A 23,280-nucleotide genomic window follows, 5' to 3' on the forward strand; every position below is an offset into this window, starting at 1 on the left:
GGTAATGCAGGTTTGCTAAATAGTTTTTGTTTTTCTTTTTTTAAATCTATGTAGCTTTCCTATTTGGTACATAATTATACAAGACAGACCAACTAAGTTTTTCTAAAATTACATGAAAAAAAATCTGAAAGCTCTTTTATAATTTTTTAATTATCATTATTTTTCAGTTTTTGCATTTCAAAATAGTCCAAAAAGAATATTTCAACCAAAACTTCATTTGCTACCTAATTTGCATGATTACTTAAGATTTATTGGCAGATTATGTACCATTAAAGCGATGCATGGGGTAAAAAATATCTTAACACTAGAATATTTAAATGAAAATGAAAAAAAAGGAAAAATAACTAAAGAAGTCCAAGAACACTTGGAGTAGGCATAAAATTGCGCTCATACCTGCACAGTTATTGCATCCCCGATAGACGATGCAGTCAGGACAAGAAAAAAATGTATAAAATTATTAAAACAGAAAACATCCATGTAACTCTGTGCTCTTATTAAAGAAATTTAAAGCCAAATTTTCACCTTTCGAAGATCTTTTTTGATCCCAATATAATAAAAGAAGTCTCCTGTATGAATGGTGGATGAATCAATAAACATTAATTTTTATGACGGTCTTCATTATTAAAATATGTTAAGAGTCTTTTCATTTAAGTTTGTACGGAGGCTTTTAATTAAAATATTTTTTTTTTCTTTGACAAATAAATTGTATTCCTAAATGCATCAAACCTGAGGAATATTGACTACAAAGAAGAACATAATAAAATAATGATTTTCTTAAAACCTACTTGTCCTGTTTCTGTAAGTGTTGTCACTGACACATTACGTAAATTAACTACATGATTTGTAATCTTTTTAAAATCTTTTAACAAAATATGCGTTGATCTTTTGATTATTAAAGTTGTATTATGTACATCAGACTTATGATTCATTTATAGATACTGCAACATACTTTCCATGTTTAAGAATGCGTGATTTTAATATTACTTTACTTTTTTTATTTATAGTAGATAGCTATGTTTATGAGGAAATTAATTTGCAAGAATTTATTAATGGTTATTTGTAATTGATAATGTCTGAGCTATCAAGTAAATTATTTCTTGGATTATTTATATCAAGACCCATTTACGTATTGTATTTTGTATAATAGTTAAGATTTTCAAACAATATTCTCCTACAGAATTTAAGTATGGGGAAATTATGGGGAAAGAGCATGGGTGCGCCCATGCTCTTAGGGATGGGGGAGGGGGCACCCATCTGATTTGCTGTGCGAAATTAACTTAATCTACACTACACACTACAGCCAGGCCCGGTTCTTGGGGTAGGCGACCTAGGCGGCCGCCTAGGGCGGCAGATTTTATAGGCGGCAAAATTCAAAATTGAAACATATTTCTTAAGAGTATGAATATCTGTTTCCGCGTCATAAAATTCACTGCTTCAATGCTAAAAAAAAAGGGAAAATAATCATAATTTAGAATGTGTACCAGTGCTTGGATATGCAAAACATAGTTCAGAATTTTAACAAAAAAATCAATTTAATTTTAAAGGCGGTAAACTGCGTGATTTAAAAGTCTTTTAAAAATATTAATATCTGTTTCAGTGCCATAAGTTGCACTACTTAAATGTTGAAAAAGGTAATTTAAAGTGTGTACTAGTGCCTAGATATGCAAAACACAGCTTGGAATTTAACCAGAAACTGACTTTAATTTTAAGCACATTACAACTATTTTTATTTAATATATTATTTTTATATATTATTATTATTAAATGTGGGGGGTGGGAGGCCCTTGTCAATATCGCCTAGGGTGGCAGAACTTAGTAGTCCAGATCCCAGATGACTAAAATCAGACCAAATGTTTGTTCGCTAGAATGTTTTTAGACACAACTTCGCGACTGCAAGCTTGTTTGCAATCAGTTTTCTTTGGTTTCAAAAGCAGCGACCTGTGTCGAGTCACCCATGCGGTTTGAAATTATTACATCTGGTGACATTGCCTTATTTGCATGAAAAAGGAAAGTAGACGTGTACGTAATTTCGACTACAATTTGATTACGAAGCAGTAATTTTTGTAACAGAGTGACATAACATAACAAAACAACGTTAATGCAACCGGAAAGTGCAATTACTGCTGGAAGCCTAAATGTCTTGGAGTTATATATTGAAGCAAAACATAAGAAAATTGAATATTCTTTTACCACAATAAAATACGCATTTCAGCAAAAAAAAAAAAAAAGCACAAAGTACGAGGGTCGATGCGAATGTAATCATTAGTTCCCATCAATTTTACAAATATACAGCACTGTTTCTTCTCATTGAAATTTACATCGTTAGAAAGAAAAAACATTTCTCTATTTTTGTACGCAATCGCCGTCTTTTTCTGTGCATTATTGTCGACGGTGACCAAACTTCTGCATCGAGTGTCACAGAATTCCACCGCCAGAGTGGGGCATGACAGTCAACAAACCACTCCGTTCTTGAATGCAGTTCGGAACTCGAGTCTAGTGATTATCACTTGTTTCCTAAATTTAAGGAACACTTTGATGGTCAACGTTTCCGGAGCGACGATGAAGTCGAAAAAGGGTAAAACCTATTACTTCTGCAACGCTTCTTCAACGGGTTGGCGGTGGAATTCTGTGACACTCGATGCAGAAGTTTGGTCACCGTCGACAACAATGCACAGAAAAAGACGGCGATTGCGTATAAAAATAGAGAAACATTTTTTCTTTCCAGCGATGTAAATTTCAATGAGAATAGAAGGTGCTGTATACTCGTAAAATTGATGGGAGCCTTTTTCGGATCGACCCTCGTAGTAATAATGAATAAAAGATAAAAATTATTTGTTTGGCAATGCTCCATTACACATGCCATAAGGACTCGTTTATAGGATTGGAAACCATTCACAGCATAACAACACATTCATACAAAGAAAGGACGGGAGAGAGAAAGTACATCCATGCCCAAACCGGGATTCGAACCCAGGGCCTCCCCATCGCTTTCAGACTTCTGACCACTAGACAAGGCTGTCGGCTTGCACAGAAGTATTTGAGGCATTTGTAAACGTGTAGAAATGAAACAAAATTTTTGGAAAAGTTATGCGGAAAATTGTCAAATTTTGTACAGAAGTAAATATTGAAGGGGAAGAAACGGTTTGAGTTAGTTATGTCGGGGAAAATGCATTTAGATTTTTTTTTTTTAAGAGACGTGAAAATTTGAACAAGCGCATGTGTGTGATACAAAAATTTAGATTTCAAAAAATCCAGACGGAGGCGCAATGTTCTCAAAAGTTGGCTGCTTTTGACTGATTTTAAATACTGTTTTGATTATCTTCACAATTTTCCACCTCGAAACTCCGGTTCAGCCCGATCTTTTAATGTCAACTCTCTCTATCTGTCATTTCACGTTACCATTTATACATTTTAATACTATGCAATTATTCATTGATATCTCGAAAGAAATTCCTTTGAGATAAGTTCTCGGAAAACACAATTTTGAAATGTAGATTTCAAATGCCAGTATGTAATTCAAGGGCATTAAAAGCAAATGTTATGGCATTCTTTAAGGTTTATCGTTTTTAAGACTGGCTGGAAAAACAGCTCATGTCTCTTTTCGGAAACTTCGGAAGTGCAGTCGAACTCCCTTGTAACGAAGGGACCGTCATATTTGCTTGTTATAAGTGAGTGCTCACAAAAAAAAAAAAAAAAAAAAAAAAAAAACAGGTTTGTGAAAAAATCGTAAAAAATCAAACACATTTGCTTTGTGATTTTTCAAATTTTATTTCTATACAGCACCAAAGAAGTTAATATTCTTTGAAGTGGTCTTATTGTCTCTTTCTTGCTTTACTGGTTTTTGAGAAATGTTCATGGCTAGAAATTCATTGTCATTTTCACCTCTGACTTCCAAAATAGTTTGAAGCTTTTCTGCATAAAAGTCATTGACTATGTTGGGCCTGATTCAGCTTGAAATTCTTCACATTTGTCATTATCATTGTCGTTTCCATGATTGTTTAAATCTGCTATAGTTTGAATTAGACCTACAATAACCTCGGAAGTGATAACGTTGACAGCAACTCGACAAATATTTTTCAAATGCTTCTCTACTCCACAAATTTAAGAAAAGTGCAGTAATCGCCTGTCCTCAGGATTTCTGGCCCACCACTAACTTTCCGTTGACTATGGAAAGTTAAAGGAATTTTTACAAAAAAGGATAAACCAAGTTGAAAGTCAATAGACATTTTATGAACAAAAAAACATTGCTCGCTTTAAGCCGGGTTTTCTCTTTAAGAGCCAGTCATGCTCCCGTAGACTTAACATTGGACCAACCAAGTAATTCTGATTTCCTCGTTCAATCAGGGCCGTTATAAGCGAGTTCAAAAGTTTTTGGTTTATTTCTGAATGTAGGAAACAGTTATTCTTTCCTCGAAATAATGTATTATATTTTACTAGCCAAGCGTTTTCATGGGTGGATTATTCGCAATTCAAATAAACTATAGAAGGCCATGAAGGCTCTGACTAATGGCGGCTGAAAGGGGTAACACACTTACGTGGAACATGGCCTCCAATGAGACTTCTGCCTTGTCCGTACAAAATTGAAATGTCTAACCTCTTTGTCTTCTTTATTTCTTAAATCACCACAAGGTGGCGCATTTAGGCTCTAGAATTGTGTATATCTTGAGTTACTATTTTATTTTTAATATTTTTGAGCTCACTATTTTTTAGTCAATAAATTATTCATGCAAAACAAAATAGTATATGAAATGTAGTCCATGAAGATTTTATGTTGGTCAAAATTTAATTGTTTTCAAAGATATTTCACGATTTAAGTGCAAAAATATTTTTAAATGTCATGTAATATATATATATATATATATATATATATATATATATATATATATATATATATTTCCGACTAACAATTTGTACAAAGTTTGCGAGATCAAAGTCAACATAATTCTTAGCTGGGGATTTAGAAAAAGAAAAAAATCTACTGCTGGGGTAAAAACTATAACATTAATAAAATCGATGATTCATTTAAAATTTTGACACGCAATTTAACAAATTGCTATTAAAAGTTGTCTTTCTGTTCTCTTGAAATTTCTGTCTCTCTTGTTCCCCCCCCCCTCCCCTATGAGTTTCTTTATAGCGCCTTTCTTTTAGCCCCATGTTTCTGAATTTGATTGAATTTATAAAGGAAAAAATATTTGAAACTAATTAATAACTAAATTGTTCTTGAACTACGCTTTTAAGTAGAGAATGTAAAGTTTTAACATTCTTAACACCAATAAATACAACTCACGTGTGGCAGAAGAATCCTTTTAATTATGAGTACAAATATGTTGTATTTAAGTAAAGTTTGGCCTTCTTCAATTTTGTCAGTGTGATCCAACGTATAGTGAGGAGCTGCTGACGTAAACTTTAACAAAACCTTAACTACTTAAAAATTGAAAGAAATGAAATAAGAAAGGCAGATGATATTTTTTCTCTCTCTCCAAATGTTAGATTTTTTTCAGATAGAATAGCCCGGTAAATTTAGACATAAAAATAGTGGTCAAATAACAAAAATTCCGGGAAAGCTAAATTTTTGTAGAGACCTTGAGTATAGCATTATAAATAAAGTGCCAAAAGTCCCCGTCGATCCCATGTGCGCTAAAAAAGTTATTCGGGGTCAAAGGTTAAAATTTTAGGTTTTTTGGATTTTTCTCAAAAACGGTAAGTTTTATCGAAAAGTACCTCAGACCAAAGTTGTAGCTCTCAAAATTATCTATAAAAATGGTTCTTATGATTTTTATCTCCAAGACCAAACCATTTCCCAGATATTGCGTACTCTCAAAAGACAGCCAGTCACTTACAGAATCCTCTCTACTCGCATGGCCAAGAATAACATCTGACTATTCTAATCCGTGTGGCATCGTTCACATACCCGGAGGTGCCCAACCCGCTAAGAGCATGGGCGCACCCCTCAATATCATGGAGCCCTCCCTCAAAAACAAGAGCCTTCTCCAAAAACTGAGAAAAATACCCCTCTAAACACCCCCCCCCCCCCTTTAAATGTTTTTTGAGCTCTCAAACTGTAACCACATTTCATACAATAAAACATAGTTTGACTGGCGAGTAGCATTATTATCTTGACCCCTGACAATGTTTGGCCTTAGTGCTATATTGTAGTTAAGATTTCTAGGTTCTAAAACCCATCTCTCTTGGTTAGACAACAAACTGTGGTTGACGCTTCTTCATCTAATTTTGCGCGTCGTCTCACTGCTTTAGTATAACGTGAGGTATTGGAAATCGTATAATTCAATAGTTACGCAATCAAGCACAATTTCTTTTAAAGTTTTATCTGATATTCCTTTTTTAAGATGATTCGAGTTTTCCCACTTCTGCTTATCAAAGAAGTTGAAATCTGGAATTGTAAATTTTTGCTGTACAATCGACTTCTTCAGACTTGTCATCGTATTATGTTTGGATCATCAGCTCTTGTTCTGCAAACTGGTTACTTTGAGAATCTAAAAAATATAACACTAGGTATTGCGGATGACCATCAGAGAACTTGTTTTGAGACGGATTACGACGACCAGTTCGAAGATGGACAAAGAACATTTATAATTCCAGATTTCAATTTTGAAGCTGAGAGAATACTATGAGCTCATTGATAAGCAGAACTGGTAAAACTCGGCAGCTCCCTCTTTCAAAAAGGGGTCTTTCGATAAAACTTTGAAAGAAATTGCTTGATGGCGTACCTACTGAGTAGTATGGCTTTCAAAACCTCACATGTCATACTAAAGCAGCGAGACGATAGGTAAAATAAGAGAAAGAAGTGTCGGGTACAGTTTGTTGTCAAACCAAAAAGGATGGATTTATTCGATTCAGATTAGAATCTAGAAATATTAAGCCACAATACCATCAAGCCACAATTTCAATCAAGACTGAAAATTATGAGAAGCAAAATAGTTCAACTCGCACGCCAAACTTATGTTTTATTGTAATCAACGTGGTTACAGTTTGAGGGCTCAAAACCCATTAAAGTTTCTTTAGCAACGTCTTTTGTTTTAAAGGGTGACTTATGTGGGCTGTTGCAAGCCACATTTATATTTTAAAATTTTTATACTTAACCTTTGTTCTCTATCATAGGTAAATCTGACATTTTGAGCCAAAGTTATGGGCTAAGTGAAGAATTAACTTTTTTTTTTTACTAGATAAGAAATGCTTTTATTGCTCTTTTTTTCCGTATCTATGTAAGAATTAATTAATATGAAAGCAAACTTTTACAAATCATAACTTCTAATGTTTTTCTCTAGGTACAGAGCTGTGTTAATCAATTCTGACACTATATTGGTCAAATTCAAGATTCAACGCATGCGTGGAACTTTAAAATACAGTTTATTATTAAAATGATCTTATGCAATGTGTAATCTACACAAAAAGCCTGCTCTTAAGAGCGATAACATCAAATTTATCAAATTTTGATACTTGATGAAATTATTGTAACTTTTTCCAGTTTTTATGCATTTATGATCAACTTCAAGGCGGAGCGACACCTCAAGGTACTTTTTGCGGTCGAAATCCTTTTGCATAACCAAATATCTCTACAAAAGGCAACTTTTCCGGGTTATTACTTAGCGTTTATCAGATTTTGATTTTTTTCAATCCACTCTAATGAACATATCCAGTACTTCAAAAGTAAGTCCCCCTCGTACTAGAGCGGTATTAAGTGAATATGAATCCAGCTTTTGTTGTAAAAAACACTGCTCATTTTGTGGAGAGGAAGCGGATGAAGAGGCTGAGAAGAACAAAACGCAGAATTATCGCAGAAAAATTCTTAAATTTTCTACACTTGCATTCAAAGAATCCCTTTTAAAATTAGCTAAAGATCGTTCGGAGGTGTACCAAGAGCTGCCCTTGCACGTTTTAATGTTGAGTATGATTTAGTTGCTGCTTTATGAATATTTCTGCGATAATTCTGCGCTTTCTTCTTCTCAGGATCCTCATCCGCTTCACAGCCACAAAAAAAGCAGTGTTTTTGAAAACAAAAGCTGGATTCAAATTCACTGAATCGCGCTACAGTACGAGGGGGACTTACTTTTGAAGTATTTGGCCTTGGAATTAAATCCTCACGTTGCTGCAGAGATTGAACTTTTCCGGGTATATGATTTTCTGCAATCCACGCGAATTGTAACGGACTTTTGACTTCTTAAATAATCAGCATTCATATAACTTCTCCCGACACTTGCATCGATTAAAGTTGGCATTCCACGACTGCCCAGCACAACAGTTTCACCTTCAGTCAAAAGTTTGTTGCAAATAAAGCAAAATTGTGACATTTTTCTTAAATATTGATTAGCACAAACAGTAGACGCTTGTAATAAATAGGTTTATTCTCTCGAATTGCACGTTTAACTCTAAAAGAAGCATGTACGTCAGCCCACCTAAAAGGGGTCATGGCCCAGACTGCGACATCGAAATTTTTAGGGGTTTTGTTTTGAGGGGTATTTTTCTCAGTTTTTGGAGGGGGGCTCTTGCTATTGGGGGGGGGGGGGGCTCCGCAATATTGAGGGGTGCGCCCATGCCCTTAGTGGGTTGGGCACCCCTGGGTATGTGAACGACGCCACACAGACTAGAATAGACAGATGTTATTCAAGGCCATGCGAGTAGAGGGGATTCTGTAAGTGACAGGCTGTCTTTTGAGAGTACGCAATATCTGGGAAATGGTTTGGTCTTGGAGACAAAAATCATAAGGACCATTTTTATAGAGAATTTTGAGATCTACAACTTTGGTCTGAGGTACTTTTCGATAAAACTTACCGTTTTTGAGAAAAATCCAAAAAACCTAAAATTTTGACCTTTGACCCCGAATAACTTTTTTAGCGCACATGGGATCGATGGGGACTTTTGGCACTTTATTTGTAATGCTAAACCCAAGGTCTCTACAAAAATTTAGCTTTCCCGGAATTTTTGTTATTTCCATTGTCTAAATTGACCGGACTAGAAGGGTAAGGACCGATAAACAAGAATAGGTTGGCCACATGCGGTCTACGGGTTGAACCACACTGCTTTAGTAAATGAGTGGGCAGCTGTGCGGTGTTACAGACGCATCAGTTGTTGCACAGAGTACTCTAAAACGAGTTCAAAAATATTAGATTCTTGTTTTACTGCAGGACCTTTTTGTGAAGAACATGGAGTCTTCTATATTATGCAATTAAATTTTGAAGATTTTCAAGAAACTATTTATATTATTTATTTTTTTGCTCAGTAGCGGACGTATCTCATACGACATGTTCGTTAATGAGACAAGCAATATTGTTCACTGACCTGCTGGTGGCGGATTGGGCGAAGCGCCGTAGAAGCGGCGAAACCGATGCTGCGCCGCATGCAATGCGATGGCAAAAAGATGGCGAAGCTCCCAAACTACGCCTCCGAAGGCGGTGTACACCAACGTGCCACAGGCGGTTTGAACGAGCCGGGCGCCGATGGCGGCTAGTATTTTGTGAATATTGTTTCTTGAAATCTTCAAATTTTAACTGTATGAAAAAGTAGTCCATGATCTTCATGAAAAGGTTATATGAAAAAAAAAACAACTAGAATCTAAAATTTTTGGACTCTTTGTTGGGTGTTTTGTGCAACAATTGATGTATTTATTGAAATTTTTAAAAAATGCTACGTTCATATCAATTTTACTTCGTAGTTTAGAAAACGTTTCCGAAGCAACAGTTAACCACGAATTTTGTTACAATTTAAACACTTTCCATTTTTCATGCATTGAAAATAAAAAGGTTCCTAGAGCATTTCAGAAATTTTATTCTAGACACATACAAACCTCTCGCTTCTGCTCGAGAAGTCAAAACAAAACACTCATAGAAAGGGAAAGCAGCTGATCACTCAGTCGCTGCTCGAGTTCTCTGTGACGGGTGAGATAAATCGAGTTAATGCTGCTGGGAAAAAGAACCCTTGCAAGTGTACACAAACCGTTCTCTTATCGTTTTCCCACTGTCGTGTTCCACGGATCAAAGCCTCCATTGGACTGAGAGGAGCATTAATCGTAGCTGTTAATCGATACTCTTTTTTTTTTTTTTTTGTGGATAACTGAAATAATTGCGAAATTTCACAGCTTCAACTCACGGAATTTTATATTTCCGCTGGGTGCAGGGCAGGCCCGACATTTAGGAAGGTCAATGGGCGACAATGGACCCTCTTGGCTTTGAGAAATTAGTGTAGTAATATGAATGTAGGCGTGATTTTTGCTGTTCTTAGTATGTACTCTGCCTCCCCCCCCCCCCCCCGCTAGAAACGTTTGAAATGAAGATCCCGACTGGTCGGCAAAAGGAAAGAAAAGCTGACAGCGAGAAATGAAGCTGAAAAATATTAGTTAGAAATGATAGGAATTAGCTAAAATTAGTTTTCGAAACGAAATTCAAGTTTCATAAATTACGACTTTGGAACAGGGTTTAATTTGCTTGAGAGTTCAATGGAGCATTGTCCTTGATTTCTTTTTTTTTTTTTTTTTTTGGTCAGTGAATTGTTTACATACAGTGAGGCATTAGGGCAAGGAGGTATAAGTGAACTTTTTTATGTTTTACCTAAAACAAGTATAAAGTTCAAATCGAGGTTGGCTTTCGAGGAAATGTTTTTCTAAACCATGCTGTATAGCAACACTTACCAGTGCAGCTAGTAGTACAATCTCTTGTCCCAAAAGAGACTCGTTTCTTCTCCTGTGCGTACAAGTTATCTTTAAATTTTGGCACTTTCAACTTCTTCCTTCTCGGTGCTTCCAGGGACACCCCGAACTTTAATTTTTGGGTGGGCAAAAATTCTCTATTTTGCCGAATGGAACTCTAAATTTTGCCGAATGATAATTTTGCCGAATAGAAATTCAAATTTCGTCGAATGATGATAATTTTGCCGAATCGCTGGACAAAATTTGCCGAAAATGGAAATTTTTGGGAGGTCACATTGACCACTCGTGACCATCCATCAGGGCACCCGTGTGTGCTTCACGTTATCCGGGCTAGTTTCAGACTAATTACATTCTTCTGAAGAACATAGGTTTCTTGCACTTTTTTGTCAAAAATTTTACCTTTAACTCGAAAAATTAAGGCGCAATTTTCTGTTTGAAAAAAGTCTTTCGCGTTCACAAAACTTTGCAAGTGGGACTTAGTAACGCAAGTAACATGTATGCGGGAAAGAATGACCTGCAAAAATTTAACTCAGGGAATGCCGCAAGAGATTTTCTGACATCTTATGCGAAAAGACTTATTCCTATAATTCAATTTTGTCGTTTCATGTAGGGGCGAGTGGCTCGCTGCACCATCGGCCCGTGGACCGGTGCGCCCTCCCCGCCTGTGCACCTTTGCGCCCTCAAGCATTTTTAATTTTTTTTTAATTAAATTTATTTTTTGGTGCAACTTCCTTTTTTTTTTTGCTGTAACAAACCTGTGCGACTTCGCTTTTTTTTTTTCTTTTCTTTAAACCCGTGAACTAGCTTCTTTTTCTCATTTTCTTTTCTTTCTTTCTTTCTTTCTTTTTCTTCTTTTTTTTTTTTTTTTTTTGCGCCCTTTGGAGGCCAAGGTTGGCGCCCTCTTGTGGGACGACCAACTCTGCCCCTGGTTTCATGAAACTTAATTTTGATTTGAGGAAAAAAAGCTATCAAAATTTCCTTTTCTTTTTACTTTCTATGACACTATTTTACACAGTAGGAAAAAATCGGTTTAATGCTCCGGTCTATGTGTGCAACCATGACCCAAACGAACCTTCATTTGAAGAACCACGGTCAAGAAGAAAAAATTACTGTTATTTTCTGACATCACGCAATGCGGCTGATCAGCTGCAACTGAAGCGAATCGTTTTTATTTATACATTCTGACTCGAAGGAAATTCTCTGCGATGCGCGCGGTGGATAAATCCATATCCTAGAACTGTCTGTCGTAAACAGGATTTTATCGCTTGGACGGTCGCTTCAAAGGAAATCTGCGAAAGCAGGCAAGCATGTTCCATCGACCTAAAAGTATTTTTGTTACAGGGGCACAAATGATGCAAAATGTGGTGCCAATTTCACTGGAATTACTATTCCAAAACAAGGTAAATTAATAAGATGGAGGGGGCCCACCTGGGGGGGGGGGGGTCATGGCGCTGGACTGAGCCATTGAAATTTTTAGGGGGTGGAGGGGTATTTTCCCCTCGAGGGGGGCCTCGCTACATTTGGGAGAGGGGTGCGCCCTTTTTCTTATGGGGTGGGATGTGTTTTGTTACAGACCCTGTAAGATGTCTGTAACAAAAAAAATTCAGGGCTTACTTTATACCGTAAAAAGTGCAGGAGTCCTACAGTCCCAATAAACCTTGATCACTCGACAATAATCTGAATTTTAACTAACATTCAAAAAATTGCATAAAATTAAATAGAAGTGCAGTGGCTCAGCCTTAGGAAAATTAAGCCCTGAACCTACTACCTCCACCCCCAGTTAGTCGCTGCATTTAGGTCGAAAAATTTGTCTCAAATTTGTTGTTGCATTTGAATTCTTTTGTCTAATATATTGAAATTGGCGATTATATGATTTTATTCAAACATTTTCCGGAGATTTCAGGATAGTATGTTGTCAACCAACAAAAATGTTCTTGCCAACATTCACATCCTTCGTTTCTAAAATTATTGCCAAATAAATTTTAAAAAAAACTCAGAGTTCGTACGCTCTTTTGTAGCACCCCGATTTCTTGAAGTCTCTTTCACCAGTAATCGCATTAAACTGTCTTCTAATTAATGAATCGTGAACTTATTAAAAAGCCAATTAATCTTTCTGGTATAATGGTGATTGGTAGTAGAATCTTCACAAAATGGGGCGTGGCTTAAGCGTGTGTGAACAGAGGAAATGTTGTTGATAGCATAACACCCTGAGATCTCTAAAAAAAAAAAAGTTAAACAAAATCATAACATTATCAGTATCAATAATCAGTGCAGAAAAAATTTAAATTGTAGCAACTAATTAGGAACGGAGAGGTTATAAATTTTTAAAAAATAATTTTGATTAGAAATACAACGGGTTGTTTTTAGCCTTTAGAAAAGGTATAGGGGAACACAACACATTGTTTTTACATGAAATACATCGCCAGCTCAGTCAGTACCAGCCGAGGACTGCAGTTTCGTGCTTATTAGCACTCATCAGCCCGGCATAGGAAAATAATGAGCTGGAGTAGAAAACCCTCTAAGGATGCCAAGAGTGCCAAACAAACTGGTAGCTAATATGGAATTAGCACTGACCAGACGAGTGTCCGAAGCAATGGTTCGGTTCAACTCGAATATCGAAGGCAAGGCGTGTTATATTCCGTAAGTTAATCCCTATAGGGCGGTAACTTACTGAATATAGCTTTTCTCCCTGTATAATTTTTTGTAAACTACGAAGTCAAGAGTCGAAGTCGGGGCGTCGGAGTCCGAACAATTGTCGGGCAAAGGAGTCGGAGTCAGGTGCCCCAAAATTCTCGGAGTGGAGGGTTTGTCGTTAAGAGCTATTTCCAACAAAATTTGTTTGAAGTAAATCCGCCTTTAAGTGCGGAATCTACATTGACTTTCAGTTTCCCCGTAGGCGCTAATGTTAAGGGATTTGAACTGTTCGAAATTGAACGGAAAATTGTTCAAATCAAAAAGATATTATATATGTTGTATGTTTTTCATCAAAAGCTTTTTCCTACAAGTTTGTTTGAAGCAAATTCGCCTCAAAATTCGGAACTGCCTCGAATTTCCCCGTAGGCGCTAATGTTAAGGTTTTTTGAACTGTTCAAAATTGAACGAAAGATAGTTTAAATCAAAAATTAAAATATAGGAATGAGGTGTCCTCACCGAGATCTTTGTAACAAAAAAAAAAAAAAAAAAAATGTTCGAATCGGACTATTCACTCAAAAGTTAGGGGGGAGGGGGACACACAGACCGACAGACATTTCCCCCCATCTCAATACTCTACTTTCCAATCTTTAATTTTTCATTTATTATTATTTTTTTAAACTTTTTTTTCGCGATATTTTCAAGATGTAAGCCTTCTTTCATGCTTTTTTCTTCTTTCTCTTTTACTGTGAAAGTAGGCTAAAAACGAGGAGGGAAGGGGGGGTTAGGGAAATTTTGACAGTTTCTGACAAGGGGGAGAGAGGAGAGAGGGTTAGAAAGAAGTGTTACATTACGCATCTTTATAGGGATATGTTTAGGAAAATTGCGTGCCGTCTGACAAAGAAGTGAGGGGTTTATGGTGAAGTGTGACACTTTGTGACAAAAGGCAGGAGGGGTCAAACATATTGAAAAAAAAAGTGTAACGCAGTTTATTGCCTCCCCCTTTTCAAAATCGGTTCGTTCGTTTAGGAGGTACAGTGCCACAGTCTGATACGCAGACGCCTCAGACACAAAACCCCTTTCCAAACTGCGACCGGGGTTAATTACCTCTTCTTAATTTAATAGCTTAATAGTAAACTTTTTCTAATTTAAAACATTTTATAAAGTAAAGTGTTTTTAGTTGGGAGTACGTGTAGCTAATGATGCTGAAAAAGGTGTACGTTGTGAAAAAGTTTGAGCATCACTATTCCAGACCAGTTGTTCTCAACCTGTGATCCGCGAGCAATTTTCATGTGATCCGCGAATAGCTAGCAACAGCGCGAACTATATAATTTTTATAGTTTTAATTCAATTTATGAAAACTTTTACTAAAATATTTAAGAAAACGTTTGGATTTATCTTATTTCACCTTATATAATTGTTGTGAAAGAATTGAATTGTGTTATGTCGCTTATGGTTAATTGAATTATGTCGCATGTGGTTCGCTTAGGATTCGAAGGACTACCAAGTGGGCCTCATTAGTGAAAAGTTGGAGAACCACTGTTCTAGATGCGTGATTCTCAACCTGTGGTCCTTGAACAGCTAGTGAAACTTAATCTATATCATTTTTATAATTGCAATTTTATTACAAAAAACTTTTTAACTTATATCATTTCACCTTATAAAATTGTTATGAAAATATTGTTTCTGTCGTATGCGGTCAACTTGGGATTCAGAAGGTACCAAGTGGTCCTGAGTAGTGAAAAAGGGTCAGAGCCAGTTCTTAAACTACGTCTTCTCTTAGTTTGGAGTGAGTCAAGTAGAGAAAACGTAACCCTGACCAAAATGCTTTGATTACAGTATCATCCCTCAATCAACCAACAAAATAGTAATCATAAGTAAATATTTTCTCTTATTTTTTCGTAAGTGTGATAAGTGAATTGATAAAGTGCATAATTGGCCTCGATCCAAAATCTAGGAAGTGTGTATTTAAGCCCGAAAAATATACCATCATTTTCTTTTATCATTTCCTAAATTGCATATCAGCTTATTGTACTCAAAACCATTTTGATGGGGCGGGGGGGGGGGGAGATAACTACATTTTGCGCCTAAGCATCATGTATCAGTAATATACTATTACCAAAAGGGATGTATGATTACAAAATTGGTAATTTCTATAGGTTGAAACTAGGGATGCACCGAATATTCAGTTGGTATTCGGTGTACTGCCTATTCTGTAGACAAACTGAATATTCGGTTAGTGGGGTAGATTTTAAATTAAATATCTTCACTAGTTTATAAGAGAACAAAATGTTACTTGTATTTGTTCATGAAATAAAAGCTCCTCGCAGTGGAACAATTTCAAAACAATTTTTTTCTTCATACGAAGTTTTTTTTTTTTACTTTTTTTTAGGATGACAAACCTTTTGTGAATCTGAGAAGCACGAAATATAAATCTAGCGCGCGATGTCAACGAACTGACGAGGCTTCCCCTAGCAAAAGAACTTACTGCTGCTCCATTTGGAACAGCTGTTGAAATGATTTCTCACCTAAAAGGAATTTGCTTAGCAAAACTTTTAACATGCATATTAACTTTTGTTTGTAAACACTTTTTTTTTTTTTGTAGTGATTAGAGATATGAGCAGGGATAGATATATAGTTTTTATTTATTTATTTATTTTTTTTTTTTAAGCGTAAAAATACTCCTCGACGTTTTTTATAGGACTGAAGTTCACTGTGGAAAAGTTAAATGATACAAAGTAGACCATAAAAGCAATCCTATTTTTTAATTATTGTTATTTTTTTTTTAATTTTTTTTATTTATTTATTTTTTTAAAACTTTGCATACATGAAATGGAAGTGGACAGGAAAAGAAGTGTGAACAATTTTGATATTTAATATTTGGAATGCTTGACGTTTTGTATTTCAAAAAACAGCAAGAAATGTAATGCGGTCGAACTCGCCTGTACCGACCCCTGATTTAACGAGAATCCCGATTCAACGAGAAAAGCATAATTGGTTGGTACAATATTTAGTCTATGGCAGCAGAGCTCGGACTTAACAAGCAAATTCCGCTCAAAACGACCAATACTTTGTGATTCATTAAAATGCTCTTACTTCCAGCTCAGTTCATCCTTTCTTAGAAAAAGTTTTTCATTTCAAAGTCAACTAACTGAAAGTTAGTGATGAGTGATAAATCCTGAGACCAAGTGATGGCGGCCCTTTTCTTTAAAAAGTAGAGCCTACACTAATATTTATATTGCGGACAGGATATGGGAACTGTTCACATGCGCCGTCTTGTACCGTAGAAATAATTTAAAAAATAAAAAATTTGTAATTTAATTACAATACTTAAACATTGTCATAAATTTACTTAAATGTTTATGTAATGGTTTGCAAAAATTAGTTTTAGCTTATTATTTAGCTTAAAATATGTTTTACGTGAAGAAGACAGTGATCAAGTTAAATCAGCATCCGTTAAGACAAAGAAGCTGTCACCACACGCAGGCTTGGAGTCGATTACGAGGGAATGCAATTGATTACAATTATGAGTACGAGCATGAAAAAAGGGGGATTACGATTGTAATCCTCTGACGAAACGTAATTACGATTACAGCAACGATTCGATTATGTAGAAAATGTAATCGATTACGATTATAATATGTCGATTATGATTTTGATTAAGATTGCAGACTTATAACATAATGTTTATATATCACTCATTTGCATCAACAACGTGATAGTACATTACACAACGCTACAATGACTGTACATTGTACACAGGTATAGGCACACTCTTATTCAAATGTATACACAGTGCATAGCTTTTCATTATTTAATTTGCCATTGCAGTAGTTGTGGCTTATCCCTCTGGCTTAAGGGCAATAACTTATTGCTAAACTGCTTAATATTTTAAAGCTTATAATGTCTGAAAATTCTGTGGTATACTATTTCAGCATTGTATTTCTCAACTATTTAGTATAACGTCAGTTAATTTAATACGCTGCTATTAAAAAAAAAAAAAAAAAAGAAAAAGAAAAAACCTTGTATGGTTCCTAATACAGAAAAACTACAATGTAATAAAATATGCAGAAAGTGTAAGTAAAAGGTACGTAACTAAACAGTTGAAAAAAAAGGAACTGAATGTATTTAATTGTAAATAATACTTTAAAGTTGGCTGTCTTCTTTCTCATTCTTTGAGAAGTGAAGAAATTTCCAGCAATGCTAAACAACCGTTGAACTGGAGCAGATGACGGAGAAATTGAAAAATACTTCGGTAGTATTATTTTTAGCAAAAGGGTACATATGAGTGTTAGATCCTTACAACTCTATAGGATCAATTTTATGATCATTTGATAAACTATTTACATATACTTTGATTTCATTCTTGAATAAATCACTTACTAAAGAAATTGCACTTTTACAAGTGCTAAAAAGCACACTTAACACTCATAAAAAATAAGATTCGGCACAGCACGTTTTGCTATGATTTCCACTTTTCAGCCATAAACTTTTTTTTGCATAAATTAGTATTTTATAATGATATTTATACTTTACAGTTTTAATGCGGCAGTGAAATGCAATTGTTCTTACTTTAAAAAAGTAACATAAAACGATAGTTAAGTTTTAAAATTTGTGTTAAAATAATTCATTGATACAATAAAAAGTAAACAGTTGTGAAATATATCAATGCAAACTTACTTATTAACTAGACTTTTTAAGTCAGTTGTAAACATATAAAACATACATTTAAGATAAAACTATGTTGATGAAACAAAATGAGAAATTATTTTGAAAACATACAAAAAAAAAATCGTATTTACCAGGATTTAGATTAGATGTCACATTGCAAATATAAAGGCAATACATACATTAGGGGTATTTAAAGAATCACTGAAACACAAATGCAAATTCGGTTTTCTTTTGACAAAATATTTTCAGTCATTCAAATACTTTTTCATGAAAGTACAGTAAAACCTGTAAAGTTGACCACCTTTGTAAGTTGACCACCTGTCTATGTTGACCGCTTTTGTCAGGAACGGAATTAGTCCTATCTTGTATAATGAATTAGAACCTCTGTAACTTGACCACCTTTCTATCTTGACCACCTGTCTATCTTGACCACTAATGTACTCCAAATTTGGTGTGGAGTATTGTAAAAAACCCTTTGTAAGTTGACCACTAGGTTTATTTCTCAAAACTTATTTTAGCAAATTATTTTATTATTATTTTTTTTATAGCTTTCCAAGAATATTTTTGATGCCAGACCAGCATTTTACCAACTAAATAAAACAGCAGCATAACTAAACCTCCTTAGGAGTTTAACCACATGGGAAAACTACTAAGAACCCTTCTATTCTTCAAACTTGTTTTTCTTTTGTTGTTCTATTTGAGATTACCTTTTGTACTCTCTGTTCAATGAAAACATGTGTCAGTAGACAAGTACAAAGTATTTTTTTCGAGTTGAAATATTTTGTGGCAACACTGGAATTGTGCTTCAGAGTAAAATTATTTCTTTCTGGTACAAGGGATTGAGATATGACATTTTCATTTTCAACTGCCTTTTAGAACTATGAGAGTCCAACTTGTTGCTTTTTGTGTTGTAAGTTTTACATAAAATGGCTGCAAAAAGAAAGTTAGTTGAACTTGAGATTGAAAAAAAGTATGAAATATTAAAATTAATTGAAAAGGAAAAAAGCCAGCTGACACATATGGAATTTCCAAAACTAGTTTCTAATAAGTGCGCCAAACTTCAATAAGGAGTTATTCTGTTGAAAAGTAGATCATCATGGTTATGAATGTATTAAACGTATATGAGAAAAAAATAAGCAAAAAAATTGTTATTTTTGATTAGCTATGAATTTTTAGGAACTATTAATATCAAATAACTTTTTATAAACAATGATTTTTTTTTTTTTTTTTTGATCAATTTACTGAAATTTTCAGTTTGCATGACCCATTATACGTCATTCTGAGAAAATAACCTCTAAAAATATTTGAATAATATTTTAAATTGTTTCAAAGTAATGTTAAGCAATGAAAGTGAGTTGAACGGAAAGAGTAAGTGTCAATTAGTCAAAAAATGAATACATGGTGCAAGAAATGACAAAAAAAAGAAAAATATAATCTGTCATAGCGAGCAAATATAGCGGCCCTTTCGCGCTGGTTATGAGCAAGTTTGACTGTATTCGAAAAATTGCAGTTGCTTGCTTTAATTTTTATTTTCCATAGTAATATTTGTTTCTTTTTTTACCGGTATACCCCATTTAATAAAGGACATGTATCGGAACAAATTCGAGACAAAATGAAATTTTGCCAGTTAAGGAGGGGTTTGCCCAAGGAGGGGTTTGGAAGAATATTTAAAGAAGAATCATAAAAGATTCGTACGGTTGTGGGGGGGGGGGGAGAGCAACTGCCACTTCACTTTCAAAAATAAAGGGGCCTTGCCCCCTCAATTTTCTGAGTTAAAAATTTATGATCGATTGAAAATTGATTATTTTATAGGATGGATTGATTTATTTAACGAAAGTAAAAACTAAAAATTCCACACAAATGGACTTTTCTCTTCCTTCATAAAAGGGAAAAGTCTATGGAGACCATCCGTCTTAATTTTTGAGATTAGGTCATGTCATAAAATCAGTAACGTTAAAAGCCTTTAATGAAGACCAATTTTACAAAATAAAAAAGAAAGACACAGCTTTAGTGGCCACTCCCCTAACTTCACACACTTCTTTGCACCCCCCCCCCCTTCCCACTTTCTGTGCACCAGCCGCCTATTCAAATACATAAGCATTTGTTTAAAAAACCTGTACTTTATACTTTAGAGGTGGTGGGGGGGGGGGAGCTTAAGGGGGAGAGGCGGTGACGTTTGGGAAAATACTCCCCTATTTAGGTACAAATATCTGGCAACAAATCAGCATCAGGTCCTTTTTGGCCTTCAACGACTGGGCTAATAGATTCAGTGCTAAAAACTACAAAATAATCATCTTCTGGAACTAAAGAAACATTGAACAAGAAGTTCTGTCTAGAACTAGACGAGCCTACTTTCCCGTATACCCATACTACTTTCTAGTACCTGATCAATATTCTCAAAAATAGCTAAAATCGCAAATTTTTTCAAACATATTTTAAAAATACTTTAAGCTGATTTCTAGGAATAAAATATTCCTCACTCATCTAAAAAAATTAAATACGTAAAAGAAAAAAAAATAGCAGCAACTTTTAAACAAAGCAGCTAATACACTTTTTCCATTAAAAAAATCTTTAACAGCATTGTCAAAAAAAAAAAAAAAAATCGTCTGCGCATATCTTTATGTAGAAACATAAATGACTTCGAGTTTATTCGCCGAAAACTGAATACCTAAATTAAAACTTTAGCGTAAAAATAAAAACAAGTCAGATCAACAATAACTATTTCACACTCAAAACCATAGCTGCGGAGTCGGAGTCAATCTCATTTTGGGGTAAAGGAGTCGGAGTCGAATATCTAAGAATCAGAGTCAGTCATTTGTCCTCGTGTATAAATTTTTGCCAAAGCTACGAAGTCAGAGTCGAAGTCGGGAGTCGGAGTCCGATTAATTGTCGGGCATAAGAGTCGGAGTCAAGTGCCCCTAAATTCTCGGAGTCGGAAGTCTGGAGTCTGGAGTTCGGCGTCAAGAGCTATTTCCAACAAAATTTGTTTGAAAAAAATCCGCCTTCAAGTACGGAATCTACATTGACTTTCAGTTTCCCCGTAGGCGCTAATGTTAAGGGATTTGAACTGTTCAAAATTGAACGGAAAATTGTTCAAATCAAAAAGATATTTTATATACAAGTTTTTCATCAAAAGCTTTTTCCTACAAAGTTTGTTTGAAGCAAATTCGCCTCACAGCTCGGAATTGCCTTGAATTTCCCCGTAGGCGCTAATGTTCAGTTTTTTTGAACTGTTCAAAATTGAACAAAAAATAGTTCAAACCAAAAAGTGAAATATGGGAATGAGGTGTCCTCGCCAAGATCTTTCGAACCAAAAAAAAGTTGGTTCGAATCGGAGTATTCATTCAAAAGTTATTAGGGGGAACAGACAGACCGACAGACATTTTTCCCCATCTCAATACCCTACTTTCCAATTTTTAATTTTTCAATATTTATTTCATTATTTTATTTATTTTTGACTTTTTTTGTTTTTTGCGATATTTTTAAGATTCATTAAGCCTTCTTTCATGCTTTTTTCTTCTTTTCCTGACTTTTACTGGGAAAGTAGGCTAAAAAGGGACACAGCCCAAATTTTGCAGGTAGGGGAATTTTGATGATGTGTTTCTTTTTCCCCAATGATCTTTAGAAGCTGTTATAAGAAAAGCCAGAAATAAAAATAATTACTTCAAATTTTTAATTTCAGATTCCATGAAATGGAAATGGGGTACAATAATAATTCGGAACTCCAGAGCTCGAATACGCTACCTTGCGGTGATTAACAAAAGGAAAAGGTAAAACATTCCATTCCACGTGTTTTCTTTGGGGTAAATTACAGGCTTCAGACAGTTTACGATGTAATGTAATTTCAGAAGAATAGAAAAAGAATGCTTCCCACAAACACGATGAAAAATTACTGTCATTCACTAAGCGTCAAAGCAAGTAATAAGTTACGACATTTGTTTGTTTTACCTTTTTCGTCCGCCATTAAACAGTGGCTGCAGCGCCCCCTATAGTTTATTGGAGTTGCGAATCCCTAAGGCATGAAATCTGTTTTGAGACTACTTGTAAACCTATCAATCTTCATCTTACAAGAACAATAAACTAATCTATTAAGCGTTAAAGAGTTAGTTTTTTTTTTTTTTATTTTAGTCTACGTATTGAGAAGATAAGAAAATTACGATGTAGAAAATGACCATTCGTTCTTTAAATTAACCGTCGTCGAATATATTTCTTTGACCGTAACTGACATTTCTTTTGGCGAGTTTATTTGGCGTATTTTGGGATTTCACCGGTAACCTTGGAAGCAGACCCGTGCTTTTCCGCTTGAGATGCGTATGTTATCTTTTGAAACACCCACTCGTCAAAATGTCGCCTTGTGTTTAAAAATAAGTGGTTTCGTTCCGACAAATTGTCGCCGCATTTAAGTTGAAATCTTTCGAGAAAACATGAGCGTTATACATCGGGAATTTGACGATTAAAGTGTTTTGTGCTGTGTTTACAAACTGCTTTCTTTGGCCGTGAATTTTGAGCGTTATGGACGTATGAAATGTCATGTGAATGATTACAATCAAATGTAAATTCAGTGCTTTCCACAGGATGTAAATAATGTAATTTTACTTCCGTACAATTTACGTAGCTTTGCAAGGTTTCCAGCCGTACTAATATTTGAAATATCCTTGTTTTATAAAAATTGAAAAGTGATGTCGTAAGTAGTATATCAACTTTCTAAATATAGTTGCTTACAATTTTAAATGATAGGCATGTTAACTGCTCAAATGCTTCACTGTTTTGATCTTCAGCTTTTTCCTTGTTTAAAAATGTTTCCAACTTTTGAGTTTTCCGTTTGATTTATTTCTTTATTAGTTTTGAAAATCTCTTTTTTTTATTATTCTTTGTAATTTGGAAGAAAAGGACAATGTTATTGTTTTCTTGTTTCTGTTTTCTTTGTGAGAACAAAATTAATGTATATTTATGTTTTAGATTGCTGAAGCATTTTTATAACTGGTTTAAGTTATCTGTATTTTGAAATTTATCAAAAGTTATGCACATTACTTTATCTTCATATTTAAGCTCCAATGATAAGATCATAAACGTAAAGTAGGATTTACTTTTTTTGTGTGTGTCCAGTTCCTTTTAAATTTATATTGCATCCTGGGATTTATTTTTTTATAAATTAAAGAAGATACCTAGTTTATCAGCTAATTGAAAAAAAAGTATGTATTTTAAAATTATGAACAATATTTATAACTATAAATAAACTCTTATTATACTGTACTCCCGATTATCGGTGTGCGGATTATCCATGCTGCTAAAAATTAAATTTAAAATTGAAGTTAAAA

General features: G+C 34.7%; 1 protein-coding gene across 2 annotated transcripts in view; it reads left to right on the forward strand.

Moving 5' to 3' along the window:
- The window catches only part of LOC129215985 (ras-specific guanine nucleotide-releasing factor RalGPS1-like), an 88,178-nt gene that overhangs the window by 25,182 nt on the left and 39,716 nt on the right, over positions 1 to 23,280 (forward strand). The window contains exon 1 of one of the 2 annotated variants that reach the window (XM_054850113.1): positions 22,285 to 22,646. The exons of the other annotated variant lie outside the window; for it this stretch is intronic. The gene's annotated coding sequence lies outside the window, so the exon portion shown is untranslated. Of the gene's footprint in view, positions 1 to 22,284; positions 22,647 to 23,280 lie in introns of those variants that run through there. 2 annotated transcript variants of the gene reach the window in all.

The sequence above is a fragment of the Uloborus diversus genome, chromosome 2 (assembly GCF_026930045.1).
Source record: "Uloborus diversus isolate 005 chromosome 2, Udiv.v.3.1, whole genome shotgun sequence".
Classification (NCBI taxonomy): Eukaryota; Metazoa; Arthropoda; class Arachnida; order Araneae; family Uloboridae; genus Uloborus; species Uloborus diversus.